This window comes from Macaca nemestrina, chromosome 17 (genome assembly GCF_043159975.1).
Source record: "Macaca nemestrina isolate mMacNem1 chromosome 17, mMacNem.hap1, whole genome shotgun sequence".
Lineage (NCBI taxonomy): Eukaryota > Metazoa > Chordata > Mammalia > Primates > Cercopithecidae > Macaca > Macaca nemestrina.
In genome coordinates, this window is record NC_092141.1 from 67,611,803 (window position 1) to 67,629,882 (window position 18,080).

Consider the following 18,080-nt stretch of genomic DNA (forward strand, 5'->3'; position numbering starts at 1 on the left):
CAGGCTGGTCTCAGACTCCTGGCCTCAAGCAATCCTCCTGCCTCAGCCTCCAAAAGTGCTGAGATTACAAGCATGAGACCGTGCCTGGCCAAGCAGAACATTCTTGGAAACGTCTTTTGGTGAACATATATACACACGTCTGTTGAGTATATACCCCTAGGCGTTGAATTGCTGGGTTATAGGGTGTGTACGTGTTGCATTTTAGCAGACATGGCCAGTTTCTTGAAGTGGTTGTATCAACATACACTCCCATCAGCACAGTATGAGACTGGTTATACCACAGCCTCACCAATACTTGGCATCATCTGTTTGTCTTTTCATTTTAGTCATTCTGGTGGATGGGTGGTGGTATCTCACTGTGGTTTTAATTTGCATTTTCCTGATAATTGATTAAAACAGCATCTTTTCTTTTTTTTCTTTTTTTTTTTTTTTTTTTTTTTTGACAGAGTCTCACTCTGTCGCCCAGGCTGGAGTGTAATGGCGTGATCTCAGCTCACTGCAACCTCTGCCTCCCAGGTTCAAGCAATTCTCCTACCTCAGCCTCCCGAGTAGCTGGGATTACAGGTGCGTGCCACCATGCCCAGCTATTTTTTGTATTTTTAGTAGAGACGAGGTTTCACCATGTTGGCCAGGTTGTTCTCGAACTCCTGACCTCGTGATCCGCCCACCTTGGCCTCCCATAGTGCTGGCATTATAGGCATGAGCCACCACGCCCGGCCCTTTTCATAAGTTTATTAACCATTTGGTTATCCTCTGTTGTGAATTGCCTGATCAAGCCTTTTGCCCTTTTTTCTTTTGAATTGTCCACCTTTTCTTATTGATTTGTAAACATTCTATTTATTTTTTGGAAATAAGTCCCTTTCAAATATCTTCTCCCACCCTGTGGCTTGCCTTTCCATTCTCTTAATGGTATAATCAATATAGTCCAATGTGTCACTTTCCATAAACATTTTAAATCAGTACCCAGAACATATGCATCCTCCTAGCAATTAGATCAAACTGCCTTTTCGTGGACAACTTCTTAGCTCTGCCCAGGGGAGCTCTCCAGAGCCCTGTCCACCTGCATATTAGATCTACACTCTCACCCATACACATCATCCCCCAACTCTGAATGACAGGTCAGTACCAGCTAGTAAGCACCCCCATTTCAGAGTGGATGTGTTGGGAATCCCATCTCTGAGAGTGTCGGGCCAGCAGGAGAAGCCACCTCAGAAGTCTGGAGTGAGGCTAGGATGGGGCAAAACCACTTGTATATGTGTCAGTGAGTGTGTTTCCTCATGCATGGCCCTGAATGCCTGTATGCATTTTTGTAAGAGGAGTCTCCCCTACTGATTCAGGAAGGACAGTGCACACTCATGTACACTGCTTAGCGACAATGTGAACCATGCCCCTAGATGCGATGCTCTTGTGCAGTGCACAAACTGAACACTTGTACTTGGCAGTCTTGCTTTCAGGCAGACTGAGGCAAAAGCCAGAGAAGAGTTTAGCCAAGGTTGTAGTAGAAGCAGGGGGACTAGCAGAGGCCGGGGAGAAAGCAGGTTAAGGCACATGGCAGGAACAGGCATGACTGGACAGAGTCCAACAGGACTGGACAAAGTCTTTCAAGCTCATGAAATGTCAAGACTTGTGCCTGAAGATGGGCCAGGCTGGATTCTGTGCTCAACTCGGTGCCTGAGCCTGATGCCTGTGTTCAGTCTGTGTTCAACGGGCTGCTCCGGACTGGGAGCAGCTGCTCATTTTGTCCTGGATAAGAGGGTTTCTTCTTCAGATGACCTTTGGTAAGGGGTGTTCTAAGGAGAAGTAGGAGATTGGTGGCCCCAAGTCTGTAGCCTCCAGCAGCCAACTGGGATGTTAAAGGCAGCTGGAGGCCAGGCGTGGTGGCTCACACCTGTAATCCCAGCACTTTGGGAGGCCAAGGTGGGCGAATCACCTGAGGTTGGGAGTTCGAGACCAGCCTGGCCAGCATGGTGAAACCCAGTCTCTACTAAAAATACAAAAATTAGCCGGATGTGGTGGTGCACGCCTGTAATCCCAGCTACTTGGGAGGCTGAGGCATGAGAATCACTTGAACACAGGAGGCAGAGTTTGCAGTGGGCCGAAATCACGCCACTGCACTCCAGCCTGGGTGACACAGCGAGACGCTGTCTTAAAAAAACAAACAAACAAAACAACAACAACAAAACTGCAACTGGAGTAGGAGACAGGGCCAAGGAGGGTTTTAGGGGGTGGAGCTGATGCCCCGAAATAAGGGAAGCAGTAAAGGGGTGCTGGGTGGCCCTCTAGTGGCTCTCCTACCCCGGGCCCTGCCTGATGGAGCCTCAGCTCTGGGGCCTGCTCAGTGTCCCAAAGACCCAGTCCTGCTGAGAACAGGAAGCTTGAGTCTCTTCTGGGAACTCAGGGATCCGGGTGCCTGTCCCCAAGGGGAGGAGAATGAGAACTGTTAGGGAGCAGCCCGGCTACAGGGGGCACTGCAGGGATGAGGACCATGCCCTGGGGGCTCCCTCAAGGCCCCCCAAGCACACACATCATAGGCACAGCCCCTCAGATACCACGAGTTCACCCATTGCCCTCATCCAACAAGCTCAGGCACCCAACGCTCCCCGCTGCCCGGCCTTAGGCGCACATAGGCTCGTGCCCTTGACATACCGGGGGCTGTCACAGCCCCATGCCCCCACCCCGACCCCGCGCGAGTCTGCCCGATGACGTCGCTGTAGCACCCCACCGGCCTCCCAGGGTACTCCCCAGGCGCGCGCAGGGGCCGCGTGTCCGGTGCCCGCCCGGCTGAGTGTCCCGAGGCGAGCGGCTGCTGTTTGCGCAGCTAAGTGGCGTCTGTGTACCGAGCGGGGCGCAGCGGCCGCGCGCTTATCTCCGGCAAACACCGCGCCCGGATCCGCCGGAACCGCGGCCGCGCCGCCCCATTTGCACGCCCCGGCTGCCAGAGGTCCTTATCGCCCGCGTTTATCCGGCCATCGCTGATAAGGACCCGAGGGAGCGGCGGGGCGGCCCCTCCCCTTGGATCCAAGAAGCGATGGGGTCGCTGTTAGGGGGGCGCCAGCCCCGGGGATGCCGGAAGCTTTCTCAGCCTCCGGGTCAGTCCTGCTCCTTTCCCCTCCGCGCGGCCGGGAAGTGGCCTCGGCCTGGCCGACCCCGGTGCCCTGTCGGTCCTGGCCTCCTTTCCCTTGTGGCCCTCTACACAGCCAGGGCCCCACCTCTTGACCTGGATTCACAGCGGGTAGGAGCAGGAGGCTCGTCGGGAATTCCTAAACACAGCTACCATCAACACCACCCATAATAACCACTAATTATAATAATATCTAACCGAACTGGGTCGCGGGCCTGCCTGAGAAGCATGACTGCCATCTGATTTCATTTTCCCAACTATTCCGTGAGGGACGCACTGTTTCCCCCATTTCGCAGAGGTGGAAACGCTTACTTAGAGAGGCTGAAAATCTTAGGGCTTGCAGCTGGCCAGCGGCCGGGTAGGGATTTGAACCTGGCTCTGTCTGAACCCAGAGTCTGCACTTGCCTCCTAAGACACCAGCATGTTAGTCCGATCTGCTCCTTTACAGGTGAAGAAAGGGGCTCAGCCTGGAAGGCCCATGCCAGGCAGTCCTCTGCACTGCCACATCCATGCCCTGCCCACTGCATCTGGGTGTCGGGCACCAGTCAGCTCTGAGGTTATTGAAATTGATCATCTAAATCTACACCAGGCTTGAGCAGCTGATTACATCTCGATTTTGCTCTTAATTAAATCCTGCCTGGTTGCATGAGATCATGGAACTGGGCATGACTTTGTTTCTCTTCTAAAGTTGTAGAAAAGTTGTTATGTGACTTTTATAGTGAAAAAGGAAAGGCTCTTCTAAATATACAAACAAACAAAGGCAATATAAAGAAAAGGTTTATAAATTTGATGACATTAAAATGTAATACTTATCTATATAATAAAAAACTAAATTAAAAGGCAACTCTCAAAATTAAGAAAACATATTCACAACATATACAACCAAAGAAGCACTAAGATCTGGAATATATGAAGAGTACCTACAAACAATAAGAAAATGACAGAGACTCCCATTTATTTTTATCTTTTATTTATAAATAAATGAAACAAGATCTTGCTCTGTCACCTAAACTGAAGTGCAGTGGTGTGATCGTAGCTCATTACAACCTCAATTTCCCAGGCTCAAGCAATCCTCCCACCTCAGCCTCCTGAGTAGCTGGGACTACAGGTGCACACCATCACACCCAGCTATTTTTTGATTTTTATCGATACGGGGTCTCACTATACTCACAGACCAGGCTGGTCTGGAACTCCTGTCCTCGAGAGATCCTCTGCCTCAGCCTCCCAAAGTGCTGGGATTACAGTCATAAAGATGTTTTTAAATGACAATGCCCAAGGCTGCCTGGGCCATGGTGAGTTCCCTCACAACACAGTAACCCCCTCACTGGTGAGACTGTAACAGGCCTCACAGGAGGCTGGGTTAGGGTAAATGTACTATCCTTCAATCCAGGGCTTCCATGTTTGTGAATGTAACCAATGGATATATCCAGAGATAGTACTAGGCTATTCATCAATGTGATTAACAGTAGCACACACACAAAATAGGAAATAGCACAAATTTCCAAATGTCCATGAAAAAATTATAGTATAAATGAGGTGTAATATTCCAATGGAATCATTAAATATCATGTTTTGGAAAAATGTTAAATGACATGGAAATATTTATGAAATATGGTTTTATGGAGGAAAGCAGAATACAAAAACACCTATATACAATAATTCCAATTTTGTAAAACATATATCTACACACAGGAAGAGAGGTCTGTAGGGGTATTCTATATATGAAAATGTTGGGCAGGGGCGGTGGCTCATGCCTGTAATCCCAGCACTTTGGGAGGCCGAGGTGGGTGGATCACCTGAGGTCAGGAGTTCAAGACTAGCCTGATCAACATGGTGAAACCGCATCTCTACTATAAATACCAAATTAGTCGGATGGGGTGGTGCGTACCTGTAATCCCAGCTACCCAAGAGGCTGAGGCAAGAGAATTGCTTAAACCCTGGAGGCGGAGGTTGCAGTGAGTTGAGATCCCACCACTGCACTCCAGCCTGAGCAACAGAGTGAGACTCTGTCTCCGAAAAAAAAAAAAAGAGAGAGGGTGAGTGTCTAGGTCTTTCTTTCCTGAAGACGTTGTGCCCGTATGCATGTTCAAGACAGATGGCATAGGGTATGCCTGAGAGGTCAGTGCTCGTTGCTCTCCATGGTTCACCCCAAGACTGGGTCATGTGGCTTCCTGTGCACCCCAAGGTTCTGTAGCCTTGTAGCTTAAAGGAAAGGATAGTTTGAATATTGTGGCACCAGACAAGCCTGGACTGAAATTCCAGCTCTACAGCCCACTGATTTTCAGCAAGCCACTTCGCCTCTCCGAGCCCTGGTTTCCTCATCTGTAAATGGAAAGAACAATAACAGCCTTGCAAGGTCGTGTAAGGACCACAGGCACCGGAGAAAAAACACAGAGCAGGGGTTCATTATACCTTTCCTGGGGCTGCTGTCTGCCTCAGGACTCAGAAACCAGGGGCCACCATCAGGGCAGCCTGCGTGTTCCTGCCCTCTGCCCACATACCTGCTGACACGTGGATTCTCAGCACCAGCTGTCACAAACTATTTTTGGGATCCCAGCTCTATCATCCCAGGTTTGTTGCATGATAAGCACACTGCTAAGCATTTTACATTTAATCCCACAGCAATCCTATGAGGTCCACATTATTAGCTCCACATTACTCATAGGGAAACTGAGGCTCAGAGGGGTTACGCCACCTGCCCAAGTTCCTACAGCAAGTCAACGGCAACACCAGGGCTCAGCTCAGGCTGGTCTGGCCCTGGCCTCATAAAGCCAGATGCTAACACATTCCTCGGGCCCCTGTGTCCACCCCTCCTCTGGTGGTCAGCACAGACGTGGTGACCATGGCCCTGAAGGCATGTCTCTATTACCAATATCACCAGACTGGGCAGAGCTCTCCCCTCCCTTGCCCTTATTAATTGCACCTGGAGACTCCTGAGAAAATGTGGCCTCCCTCCCCGCCGCTGCTCTCTGACTTAATTACTTCTCCTCCTGGCTGTAATGCATATTTCTGAGCCCCTGAGACTAAGCTTCATCAGAAGCAGCCGCCTCCAGGACTCCAGCCCTGTCTCCCCAGTCCTATTCCTTTGGGCCCAGCCCATTGCCCCTGCCCTAGGACTTCAGCTACAAAAGGCATCTGGGCAGGGAAGACTCCCAGCCTCTCAGCCTCCGTGCTACTGATGAAATTCAGCCCAAAGATCAGACCTTGAGAGGGCGACCCATACTGGGGGTTCTGAATCCTCAGTCCCCCATCCAGCAATCTATCTCCAGGCCTTGGAGCAGACAGTTCAGAATGACCACTCTTCCCAGCTTCCTACATGCCACACCCCTATGGGGCTGGTACGAAGAGGCCATTTCTTCCCTTTGTTCATCCAACCAACATTCACTGGGCCCCTCCTCTGTGCCAGTCCTTGCTCCAGGCACTGAGAAGAGGCCAGTGCCCATTGTTCTGAGCAAAACAGACATGGCATGTGCCCTCTAAGAGCTTACAGTCCAGCAGGGAACACAGCCCAAAACAAACAGATGAACAGAGAACTAAAATTAGCAACAGGGAGGGAGGAAGGGGGTCAAGGATGGAGAGTGAGCACTTGGGTAGCAGGGAGGGGCAGAGAGCGATGGGACATACGCCTCCATCCATCCTGACCAGTCCCCATGCCGCAAGTCCTCTCAGCAGTCTGCTCTGCATCCCTCCTACTTCAGACCAATATGGTCTACTGGACCATCGCCTCCAATCACCCAGGGCCACAGCCACACACCCTCTCACTCATCCATCACTGAAACGACCACAGGGAGGGGAGAAGGTGACTGGTGGGAGCCCCAGAGCCACCAAGTCAGGAAGAAGGGCAGCAGAATGAAGATGCTTCCTCCTATTTCTGCCTCTTCATCCTTCCACCAGGGTCTCATCCCACTGCCAATCATCAAAATGATTTCCAGGTAGATTAAAGAGTTAAATGTAAAAATAAATTGAACTATGGAAAAACAGGAAGAAATGGAATCATCAGACCTCTTGTGGAAAGGGAGCTTTACGAGCATAAAAGCTCTGGAAGAAATCACAAAGAGAAAGGTCAACAGCCTTGCCCACACAAGCGTTAAACGGTGTGCATATCATAAAAGCGTAACTGAAATCACAGATCGGACCACCTCGCTTTGCCAGGCTAGCTTTAATTTATCCTCAATTCAGCTCCCCGGGGAAGCTTCCCCGACCACTCCACCTGCCCTGGGTTGACTGCCACCCCGAGCACTCCAGGGCACTCAATCTTCCCTCAGAGCAGAATTGAAACCGTGTTATGATTTCTTTATATTTCCATCCCCATGGACCATGGGCACTTTTTGACATTTTATTGTTTCGATCATCTCCATGGCCAGCACACAGAGATATTTAACACAAACTAGAACTCAATAACATCTTTTTTCCTTTTTAGTGGATGTTATATTTTCTGGTTATCTCGGCTCATTGCAACCTCCACCTCCTGGGTTCAAGCGATTCTCCCACCTCAGCCTTCGGAGTAGCTGGGATTACAGGCATGCACCACACCACCAGCTAATGTTTGTATTTTTAGTAGAGATGGGGTTTCGCCATGTTGGCCAGGCTGGTCTTGAACTCCTGACCTCAAGTGATCTGCCCGCCTCGGCCTCCCAAAGTGCTGGGATTACAAGTGTGAGCCACCGCACCCAGCCCTAGCATTTTTTTAATTACAGAAAACACATAACAGGCCGGGTGCAGTGGCTCACGCCTGTAATCCCAGCACTTTGGGAAGCTGAGGCAGGTAGATCACCTAAGGTCAGGAGTTCGAGACCACCCTGGCCAACATTGTGAAATCCTGTCTCTGCTAATAATACAAAAAAATTAGCTGGGCGTTATGGCAGGCACCTGTAATCTCAGCTACTTGGGAAGCTGAGGCAAGAGAAACACTTGAACCCAGGAGGCGGAGGTTGCAGCGAGCTGAGATCTTGCCATTGCACTCCAGCCTTGGCAACAAGAGTGAAACTCCATCTCAAATAAATAAATAAATAAGATCTCAACTGAGAAAAAAATAAGGGTAGTAAATCTTTATAAAACTATATGGTCAGGCTGGTGGATGCTGCCTCTGGCTGATGGGCTGTAGCAAATGCTTTTTTTCTTCCTTTTGCCTCTCCATGCTTCCTCTCCCCACAACATACCTCTTCCTGAATGAGTAATGTCATTAAAATATTTTGTGCAGCCTGGGCAACATGGTGAAACTCCATCTCTGCAAAAAATTGGCTGGGCGTGGTGGCCCATGCCTGTAGTCCCAGCTACCCGGGAGGCTGAGGCTGGAGGATCACTGAGCCTGGTGGTCGAGGCTGCAGCAAGCTGTGATTGTGCTACTACACTCTAGCCTGGGTGACACAGTGAGGACCTGTTTCAAAAAAAAAAGGTAAACCTTTACCAGATATACTCTTCTGAATATTTATCCTTCACAAAAAAATGTTTCAACAATATAAGGCAACGCTTTATGCACAAAAGTGCTCATTACAGCATCATTTATAACCATATATAAATTGGATGATGGCCGGGCACGGTGGCTCAAGCCTGTAATCCCAGCACTTTGGGAGGCCGAGACGGGGGGATCACAAGGTCAAGAGATAGAGACCATCCTGGCTAACACGGTGAAACCCCGTCTCTACTAAAAAATGCAAAAAAAAACTAGCCGGGCGAGGTGGCGGGCGCCTGTAGTCCCAGCTACTCAGGAGGCTGAGGCAGGAGAATGGCGTAAACCCGGGAGGCGGAGCTTGCAGTGAGCCGAGATCTGGCCACTGCACTCCAGCCTGGTTGACAGAGCGAGACTCTGTCTCAAATAAATAAATAAATAAATAAATAAATAAATAGGATGATAAGTGCTCAATAATAGGAAACTGAGGACAGGCACGGTGGCTCATGCCTGTAATCTCAGAACTTTGGGAGGCCGAGGCAGATGGATCACTTGAGGTCAGGAGCTCAAGACCAGCTTGGCCAACACGGTGAAACTCTGTCTCTACTAAAAATACAAAATTAGCCGGGCATGGTGGCAGGCGCCTATAATCCCAGCTACTCGGGGGGCTGAGGCATGAGAATCACTTGATGGCCATGTGACCACAGAAGCAGATTGGAGTGATGCAGCCACAAACCAAGGGCTGCCTGCAACAACACAGGCTAGAATAGGGGGAGGATTGCCCCTACAGGTTTCAGAGGAAGCATGTCTGCCTTCCGGACTCCAGACAGTGAGAGGACACACTTCTGTTGTTTAAGCCACCCAATTTGTGGTGCTTTGTTATGGTAGCCTTAGGAAATGAGTACAGAAGTAATATGAAAAATGCTGGGCCAGGCGCCATGACGCACACCTGTAATCCCAGCACTGCAGGAGGCCAAGGGGGGTGGAATGCTTGAGCCCAGGAGTTTGAGACCAGCCTGATCAACATGACAAAACGCTATCTCTGGCCGGGCGCGGTGGCTCACGCCTGTAATCCCAGCACTTTGGGAGGCCGAGGCGGGTGGATCACAAGGTCAGGAGATCGAGACCACGGTGAAACCCCGTCTCTACTAAAAAAATTCAAAAAATTAGCCGGGCGCGGTTGTGGGCGCCTGTAGTCCCAGCTACTCGGGAGGCTGAGGCAGGAGAATGGCGTGAACCCGGGAGGCGGAGCTTGCAGTGAGCCGAGATCGCTCCACTGCACTCCAGCCTGGGCGACAGAGCGAGACTCCGTCTCAAAAAAAAAAAAAAAAAAAAAAAACTCTATCTCTACAAAAAAATACAAAAGTAGCCAGGCACGGGCCAGGTGCAGTGGCTCACGCCTGTAATCCCAGCACTTTGGGAGGCCCAGGCGGGCAGATCACGAGGTCAGGAGATGGAGACCAACCTGGTTAACACGGTGAAACCCCTTCTCTACTAAAAATACAAAAAATTAGCTGGGCGTGGTGGCGGCACCTGTAGTCCCAGCTACTCGAGAAGCTGAGGCAGGAGAATGGTGTGAACCCAGAAGGCAGAGCTTGCAGTGAGCCAAGATTGTACCACTGCACTCCAGCCTGGGGGACAGAGTGAAACTTTGTCTCAAAAAAAAAAAAAAAAAAAAAAATTAGTCAGGCACGGTGGTGCACACCTGTCGTCCCAGCTACTCAGGAGGCTGAGGCGGAAGGATCATTTGAGCCTGGGAGGCAGAGGCTACAATGAGCTGAGATCATGCCACTGCACTGCAGCCTGGGCGACAGAGTGAGGCTTTGTTAAAAAAAAAAAAAAAAAAGCCGGGCGCGGTGGCTCAAGCCTGTAATCCCAGCACTTTGGGAGGCCGAGACGGGTGGATCACAAGGTCAGGAGATCGAGACCATCCTGGCTAACATGGTGAGACCCCGTCTCTACTAAAAATACAAAAAACTAGCCGGGCGAGGTGGTGGGCGCCTGTAGTCCCAGCTACTCGGGAGGCTGAGGCAGGAGAATGGCGTAAACCCGGGAGGCGGAGCTTGCAGTGAGCTGAGATCCGGCCACTGCACTCCAGCCTGGGCGACAGAGCAAGACTCCGTCTCAAAAAAAAAAAAAAAAAAAAAAAAAAAAAAAAAAAAAAAAGCTATGACATACTGATAAGTGAAAAATCAGAAAAATTAATTCTATATACACAATAATACAGCCATGTTTTTAAGTGTAAAAAGAGTTTGAAAAGCAATAGACCAAAAGCAAACTGCAGCTGTATTTGTGGGCCAGGTGGGTTTTGTTTATCCAATTTTCAACATTTTTGGTAACTTTTCTAAATTACTTTTATTTTTTGAAGTTATTTATTAATTATTATTATTATTTTGAGACAGGGTCCTGCTCTGTTGCCCAGGCTGGGGTGAAGTGGCACAATCTCTGGTCACTGCAGCCGCCACCACCTGGATTCAAGTGATCCTCCCACCTCAGCCTGCCCAGTAGCTGGGACTACAGGCATGCGTCACAGGCCTGGCTAATTTTTAAACTACTTGTAGAGATGAGGTCTCCCTACATTACCCGGGCTTGTCTCAGACTCCTGGGCTCAAGCAATCCTCCTGCCTCAGCCTCCCAAAGTGCTGGGATTACAGGCATGAGCCACTACACCCAGCCTGGAAAAAAAAATGTATAAAAAAAAATAATAAGTATACTCTGCTGTAAGCATCAGCCCCCTCTGTCTGTTCCCACTGCCAGGCCCCCCCTCTCTCTGCCTGGGAGCTGTTCTTACCTCCCAGCTGCTCAACTGAAATCAAGGCACTCCCTTCCTCAAAATCCTGCACCGCTCCCCAGGTCTCCTAAACCTACACCCCACCCCTGGCCTCAAGCTACCGTCAGCTTTACCCTTCCCCTGCCCCACTCACAGTAACAGTCAAGTCAGCGAGCATTGCCACTTTCCTGGGTTTCTCTATTTGAGCCGCAGCCACCGTGTAAGGTAGGGAGAGCAGCTTTCTCTCTACTGAGAAGATGGAAGATGCCCAGAGTGGGAGTAAAAGTCCTGCACAAAGTCAGGCCGAATCTAGTGATTGAGGCTGGGACTCGAACCTTGCGTTCTGATCCAGGGTGAGGCAAGGGCGCCCCATTAACGTGTCCCGCCCGGGAATGCCTGAGCCCCCTCCCCCATGGCTCAGCCTGAGGGGAGAACTCCCCACCTTCGTCCCAAATAAAACCTCCTGCTCCTCTCAGCGCCTTTGCCCCGACTCCCCCGTTAGGCTGCACCCTCACTCCCCCACTCACGAGCTGCGTTTTCCCGGAAGAGGGTTGGGGTCTCGGGATCCAAGACAGAGCCCTGCCTGGGCCCAACGAACGGGAGGGCGCTGGCTGGGGCCGGGGGTGGCCAGGGCCCCGGGGGAAAGGCGGTAAGCCTGAGCACGAGGGGACCAGGAGTCGCCCCAGCCTAGCCACCCCGGGGCGGTTCCCACTAGCCCCGCGGGAAGATCCCTTCTCTCCGCGGGTCCCCGCAGGGCAGGCGGACCCCACGCGGCCAGTCCGGGACAACCTGGGACTACCCGGGACTTCTCATCGCGTGGCCGGGCCGGCATCGCCCCTTGGTGGCAATTGTTTGTCATTACAACCTGGGGCGCAAAGTGGAATCCGAGTCCTCTATCCACTGAGGACCCCGGGGGTATTTTGGCGGATGGACCTGCGCACTAAGTTCTGAGTCCAGGAGGCTCAATATTCATCCTTAGTACATTTTCCTGAACCCCGATACCCCACAATCTCCTATCCACACATTAACTTTACCTTGGGACAGGCAAATATTAAGTAGAACCCTATGAAATTTACATTAGTTAACCGTTTTTGTTGTTTCGTTTTGTTTTATGTTTGAGACAGAGTCTCGCTCTGTCACCCAGTCTGGAGGTGATCTCGGCTCACTGCAACCTCCGCCTGCCGAGTTCAAGCGATTCTCCCGCCTCAGCCTCCCGAGTAGCTGGGACTACTGGCGTGCGCCACCACACCCAGCTAATTTTTTGTATATTTTTGCAGAGACGGGGTTTTGCCATGTTGGCCAGGCTGGTCTCGAACTCCTGAACTCAAGTGATCCACCGGCTTCGGCCTCCCAAAGCCCTGGGATCACAGGCGTGAGCTACCGGGCCTGGACTGTTCTGTTTTTTGAGACAGGATCTCCCTCCCTAACCCAGGCTAGAGTGCAGTGGCCCCCTCATGGCTCATTGCAGCCTCCATTTCCCAGGCTCAAGCGATCCTCCCACCTCAGCCTTCTGAGAAGCTCAAGCCACAGGCGTGCATCACCAAGCCCAGGGAATTTTTAAATTTTTTGTAGAGATGAGGTCTCTCTATGTTACCCAGACTGGTCTCAAACTCTTGGACTCAAGCGATCCTCCCACCTCAGCCTCCCCAAATGCTGGGATTACAGGTGTAAGCCAACACACCCAGCCGAGTTGACCATTTTTAACACAAAAAAAATACCAAAGACACACAAGAACTCTACCCCACACCTCACTCACACATGCACAGACATGCGACACCTCTACACACTCCTCCCTCCTCCAGGGAACACACAGGCGGATACCCCTCCGGAAGACTTCAGTCATGGGACATGGAAACACCACCTGCCACTACATTATCATCACTGGGAGCTCCATACACCCCAGCCTCGCACAGCCATAAACATTCACACACAACACTCCTCAATTCGCAGCTCCGCCCGGGATTTTCAGTGCCCCCCCGCCCCCACCCCTTGCTCCCTCTGCCTCCAGCTCACCAGGCCAGCATTTCCATATGGAAAGCCTTCCCCGTCTCTAGCAACCAGCGCCCTTCTCTGCCCCACAACTCCTCAGACTGTATCGCATATACCCTAGGGATCTCATTAAAATGTGGATTCTGATTCTGTAGGCTTAGCGTAGGCCCCAGATCCTGCGTTTCTAACCAGCTCCCACGTAATGCCATGGCCCACACTTTGCTTTCTTCTCCAGCCAGAATTTCTCCAGGAGTTCCCTGCTATGGTCTCATCCCAGGCCCCTTCCCTCTCTCTGCCATCTGGAACCCACACCCTACCTCCACCACCCCACCCAAATGGAGAAGTCACTGATGAGTGAAGCTGATGGCCTTCTCTGTGCCTGAGACATTTATACGGGTGGGGGATGGGGGTTGCCCCACTCTTCTTGAACCACCTGCACTCATGGATTCTGAGTGTCTCCTGGTGGGACTCCTACCTCCTACTCCTACCTCTCCTCCATTGTAAACCTTTTTCTTTTAGACAGGGTCTCACTCCCATCACCCAGGCTGGAGCGCAGTGGTGTGATCTCGGCTCACTGCAACCTCTGCCTTCTAGGCTAAAGCAATCCTCCCACCTCAGCCTTCCGAGTAGCTGGGACACAGGTGCACACCACCACACCTGGCTAATTTTTTTGCATTTTTGGTAGTGAGGGGATTTCGCTGTGTTGGCCAGGCTAGAACTAACCCCCAGGGAGGCCAGAGAGAAAGTGGCAGAGAATAGAAAGCCCCCTGCTGGACAAGAAGCTCATGGACTACTTGGAACTGAAATTTTTTTTTTTTTTTTTTTGGAACAGGGTCTTGCTCTGTACCCCCAGGCCGGAGTTCAGTGGTGCAATCATGGCTCACTGCAATCTTGACCTCTTAGGCTCAAGCTATCCTCTCACCTCTGCCTCCTGAGTAGCTGGGACTACAGGCGCACACCACTATGCCCACTATTTTTTTTTTTTTTTTCGGTAGACACAGGGTCTCCCTTTGTTAAGCAGGCTGGTCTCGAACTTCTAGGCTCAAGCTGTCCTCCCGCCTCAGCCTCCTAGTGCTGGAATTACAGGCATGAGCCACTGCACCCAGCCCTCTGTTCTCTCTATTCATTCAATAAATATTTTTTCAGTGTCTCTTGTATGCCAGGCACTATTCTAGAAGTTTGAGATAGATCAATGAGCAGAATAATGATGTCTACCCTTGTGGGGTGCCGCCATATTCTAGTGGGGGCCAGGAGTGAGGAAGATGCACTATAAACAACTATGTTTTAAAAACAAAAAACCAGGCTGGGTGCAGTGGCTCACACCTGTAATCCCAGCATTTTGCGGAGGCCGAGGCAGGTGGATTACCTGAGGCCAGGAGTTCGAGACCAGCCTGGCCAACATGGTGAAACCCCGTCTCTACTAAAAATGCGAAAATTAGCTGAGTGTGGTGGCAGGCGCCTGTAGTCCCAGCTACTTGGGAGGCTGAGGCAAGAGGATCGCTTGAACCCGGGAGGTTGCAGTGAGCTGAGATCCAGTCACTACACTCCAGCCTGGGTGACAGAGTGAGACTCCATCGCAATGAAAAAAAAAAAAAAAGAACGAAAAGAAAAGAAATGCAGGCTGCAACGGTGGCTCACGCCTGTAATCCCAGCACTTTGGGAGGCCAAGGCAGTTGTATCGCTTGAGCTCAGGAGTTCAAAACCAGCCTGGGCAACACAGCAAAACCCTGTCTCTACAAAAAAAACGAAAGAAAAAAGTAAGTGTGTGTGTGTGTGTGTATGAAAGAAAAAATGTGTGTGTGTGTGTATATATATATTATATATATATGAAATGCAGCCCATGACCCCTTCCCTTGAGTCTGGTGGGCTCATGACACACTTATAACCAATAGGATGGGGCAGAAGTAACGCTACAGGACGGCTAAGGTTGGACTATAAAAGACAATGCAGCAGCCACCTTTTCTGCTGGACCACGTGGGCTTGAAGCCTCCAGCTGCCCTTTAAGCAGCCCGATTGCCCTGAGGCTGCTCCAAATCAGCCTGCCCAGAGAGACCACTCTCAGACTACGTGGAGAGAGAGATGCTTGTCCAGCCCCCAGCTGCCCCAGGCCCCACCTTTGCTGTCCCAGCTCCAGCCACCATCTAACTGCAACCACACGAGAAACTCTGAACTAGAACCACCAGGTAAGCCCTTCCTGAATTCCTCATGGACAGCATCCATGAGCAAATAAAATGGTTCTTTCAAGTCATGAGGTTTTAGGGTAATTTTTTTTCTTTTTGTGAGACAGGGTCTCACTCTGTCACCCAGGCTGGAGTGCAGTGGAGTAATCTCAGCCCACTGCAACCTCCACCTCCTGGGTTCAGGTGATCCTCCTACCTCAACCTCCCAAGCAGCTGGGACCACAGGTGTCTACCACCAGACCTGGCTAATTTTTTTATTTCTTATTTTTACTTTATGCTGTTTTTTTTGTTTGTTTTTATTGGTTTGTTTGTCTATTTGTTTGTTTGTTTTGAGACAGGGTCTTGCTCTGTTGCCCAAGCTGGAGTGCAGTGGTGCAATCTCAGCTCACTGCAACCTCCACCTCCTGGGCTTAGGCCATCCTCCCACCTCAGTCACCCAAGTAGCTGGAACTACAGGCGCACACCACCATGCCCAACTAATTTTTGTATTTTTTTTATAGAGACAAGGTTTTGCCATGTTGCCCAGGCTGGTCTCAAATTCCTGAGCTCAAGCAATGTGCCTGCCTCAGCCTCCCAAAGTGCTGGGATTACAGATATGAGCCACTGCACGTAGCCTAATTTTTTATGGTTTGTTTTTTGGGGTTTTTGTTGTTGTTGTTGTTTGGTTGTGTTTTTGTTTTTTGTTTTTTGTTTTGAGACGGAGTCTGTCTCTGTCACCAGGCTGGAGTGTGGTGTCACGATCTCGACTCACTGCAACCTCTGCCTCCCAGGTTCAAGCAATTCTCCTGCCTCAGCCTCCTGAGTAGCTGGGATTACAGGCATGCACCACCATGCACGGCTAACTTTTTTGTATTTTTCGTAGAGACAGGATTTCACCATATTGGCCAGGCTGGTCTAGAACTCCTGACATTGTGATCCACCCGCCTGGCCTCCCAAAGCGTTGGGATTACAAGCATGAGGCACCACCCTGAACCCATAGATGTTTTCTGTTGTTGTTGTTTGTTTGTTTGTTTTTGAGACGGAGTCTCGCTCTGTCACCCAGGCTGGAGTGCAGTGGCGAGATTTCAGTTCACTGCAAGCTCCGCCTCCCGGGTTCCTGCCATTCTCCTGCCTCAGCCTCCCAAGTAGCTGGGACTACAGGCACCTGCCACCACGCCTGGCTAATTTTTTGTATTTTTAATAGAGACAGGGTTTCACCATGTTAGCCAGGATGGTCTCCATCTCCTGACCTCGTGATCCGTCTGCCTCTGCCTCCCGAAGTGCTGGGATTGCAGGCGTGAGCCACTGTACCTGGAAAATGTTTTTTGTTGTTGTTGTTTTTTTTTTAAAGAAACAGCACTTCGGCCAGGCGTGGTGGCTCACACTTGTAATCCTAGCACTTTGGGAGGCCGAGACGGGCAGATTTCATGAGCTCAGGAGTTCAAGACCAGCCTGGGCAACACGGTGAAACACTGTCTACTAAAATGCAAAGAATTAGCCGGGCATGGCAGCATGCACCTGTAGTCCCAGCTACTTGGGAGGTTGAGGCAGGAGAACTGCTTGAACCTGGGAGGCAGAGGTTGCATTGAGCTAAGATCAAGCCACTGCACTCCAGTCTGAGTGACAGAGTGAGACTCTGTCTCAAAAAAAAAAAAAAAAAAAAAGAAAAGAAAAAAAAAGAAACAGGGTTTCACTGTGTTGTCCAGGCTGCAGTACAGTGTGCATTCATAGCTCACAGCAGCCTCAATCTCCCTGGCTCAAGAGATCCTCCTACCTCAGCCTCCCGAGTAGCCAGGATTACAGGCATGAGTCACCACGCCCAACTGATCATAGATTTTTGGCTCTGAGAAAACAGGAAACTGAGTTGCCATCAACTGAGATGGGAAGATGTGAGTAAAGCAGATTTGGCCGCAGCATGGGGGAATAGCACTCTGATTTAGATGCCTGGAATGTGGGATGCCTACTACATGTCTATTATATTAGGTCCAAGGGGTCGAGTAGGTAGTTAGAGACACAGATCTGCAGTTCAGAAGAATGGTCTGGGCTGAAATTAAAAACATGACAGTCATCAGCTTAGAGATGGTATTTAAGTCATAAAACTACACAGGATCCCGAGAGAAAGAAAGTAGAGAAAAGGACCAAGGCCTGAGCCCTGTGGTTCTCCATCAGGAAGAGAGTAGGAGAAAGAGGAGGACTGGGAAGGGAGTGTGAGGAGGAGCAGCCTGAAGCCAAGCGAAGGGGGTATGGAGGAGAAGGGAGGGAGGCAAAGGTGGCCAATAGGCTTAGGGGGAGGAGGGCTGAGAATTGACCCTTAGATTTAGCAATACAGTGGTCACCGGTGACCTTGACAGTGACCCTGGTAGGGGTGGGGGAGATAGCCTAAGTGGATTGCACCTAAGGGAGAACGAGAGGGACGACCTGGAGACGGCAACTTTGTTCACTTTTTCCAGGAATTTTGAAGGTAAAAGGAGCAAAGACCTGGGGCAACAGTTAGTTGATCCCAGAGTGGAGTTGAGGGGTGGCAGGGGAGGTGAAGTCAGAAGTTTTGTTAGGGGCGGGGCACAGTGGCTCACGCCTGTAATCCCAGCACTCTGGGAGGTTGAGGTAGGCAGATCACCTGAGGTCAGGAGTTCAAGACCAGCCTGGCTAACA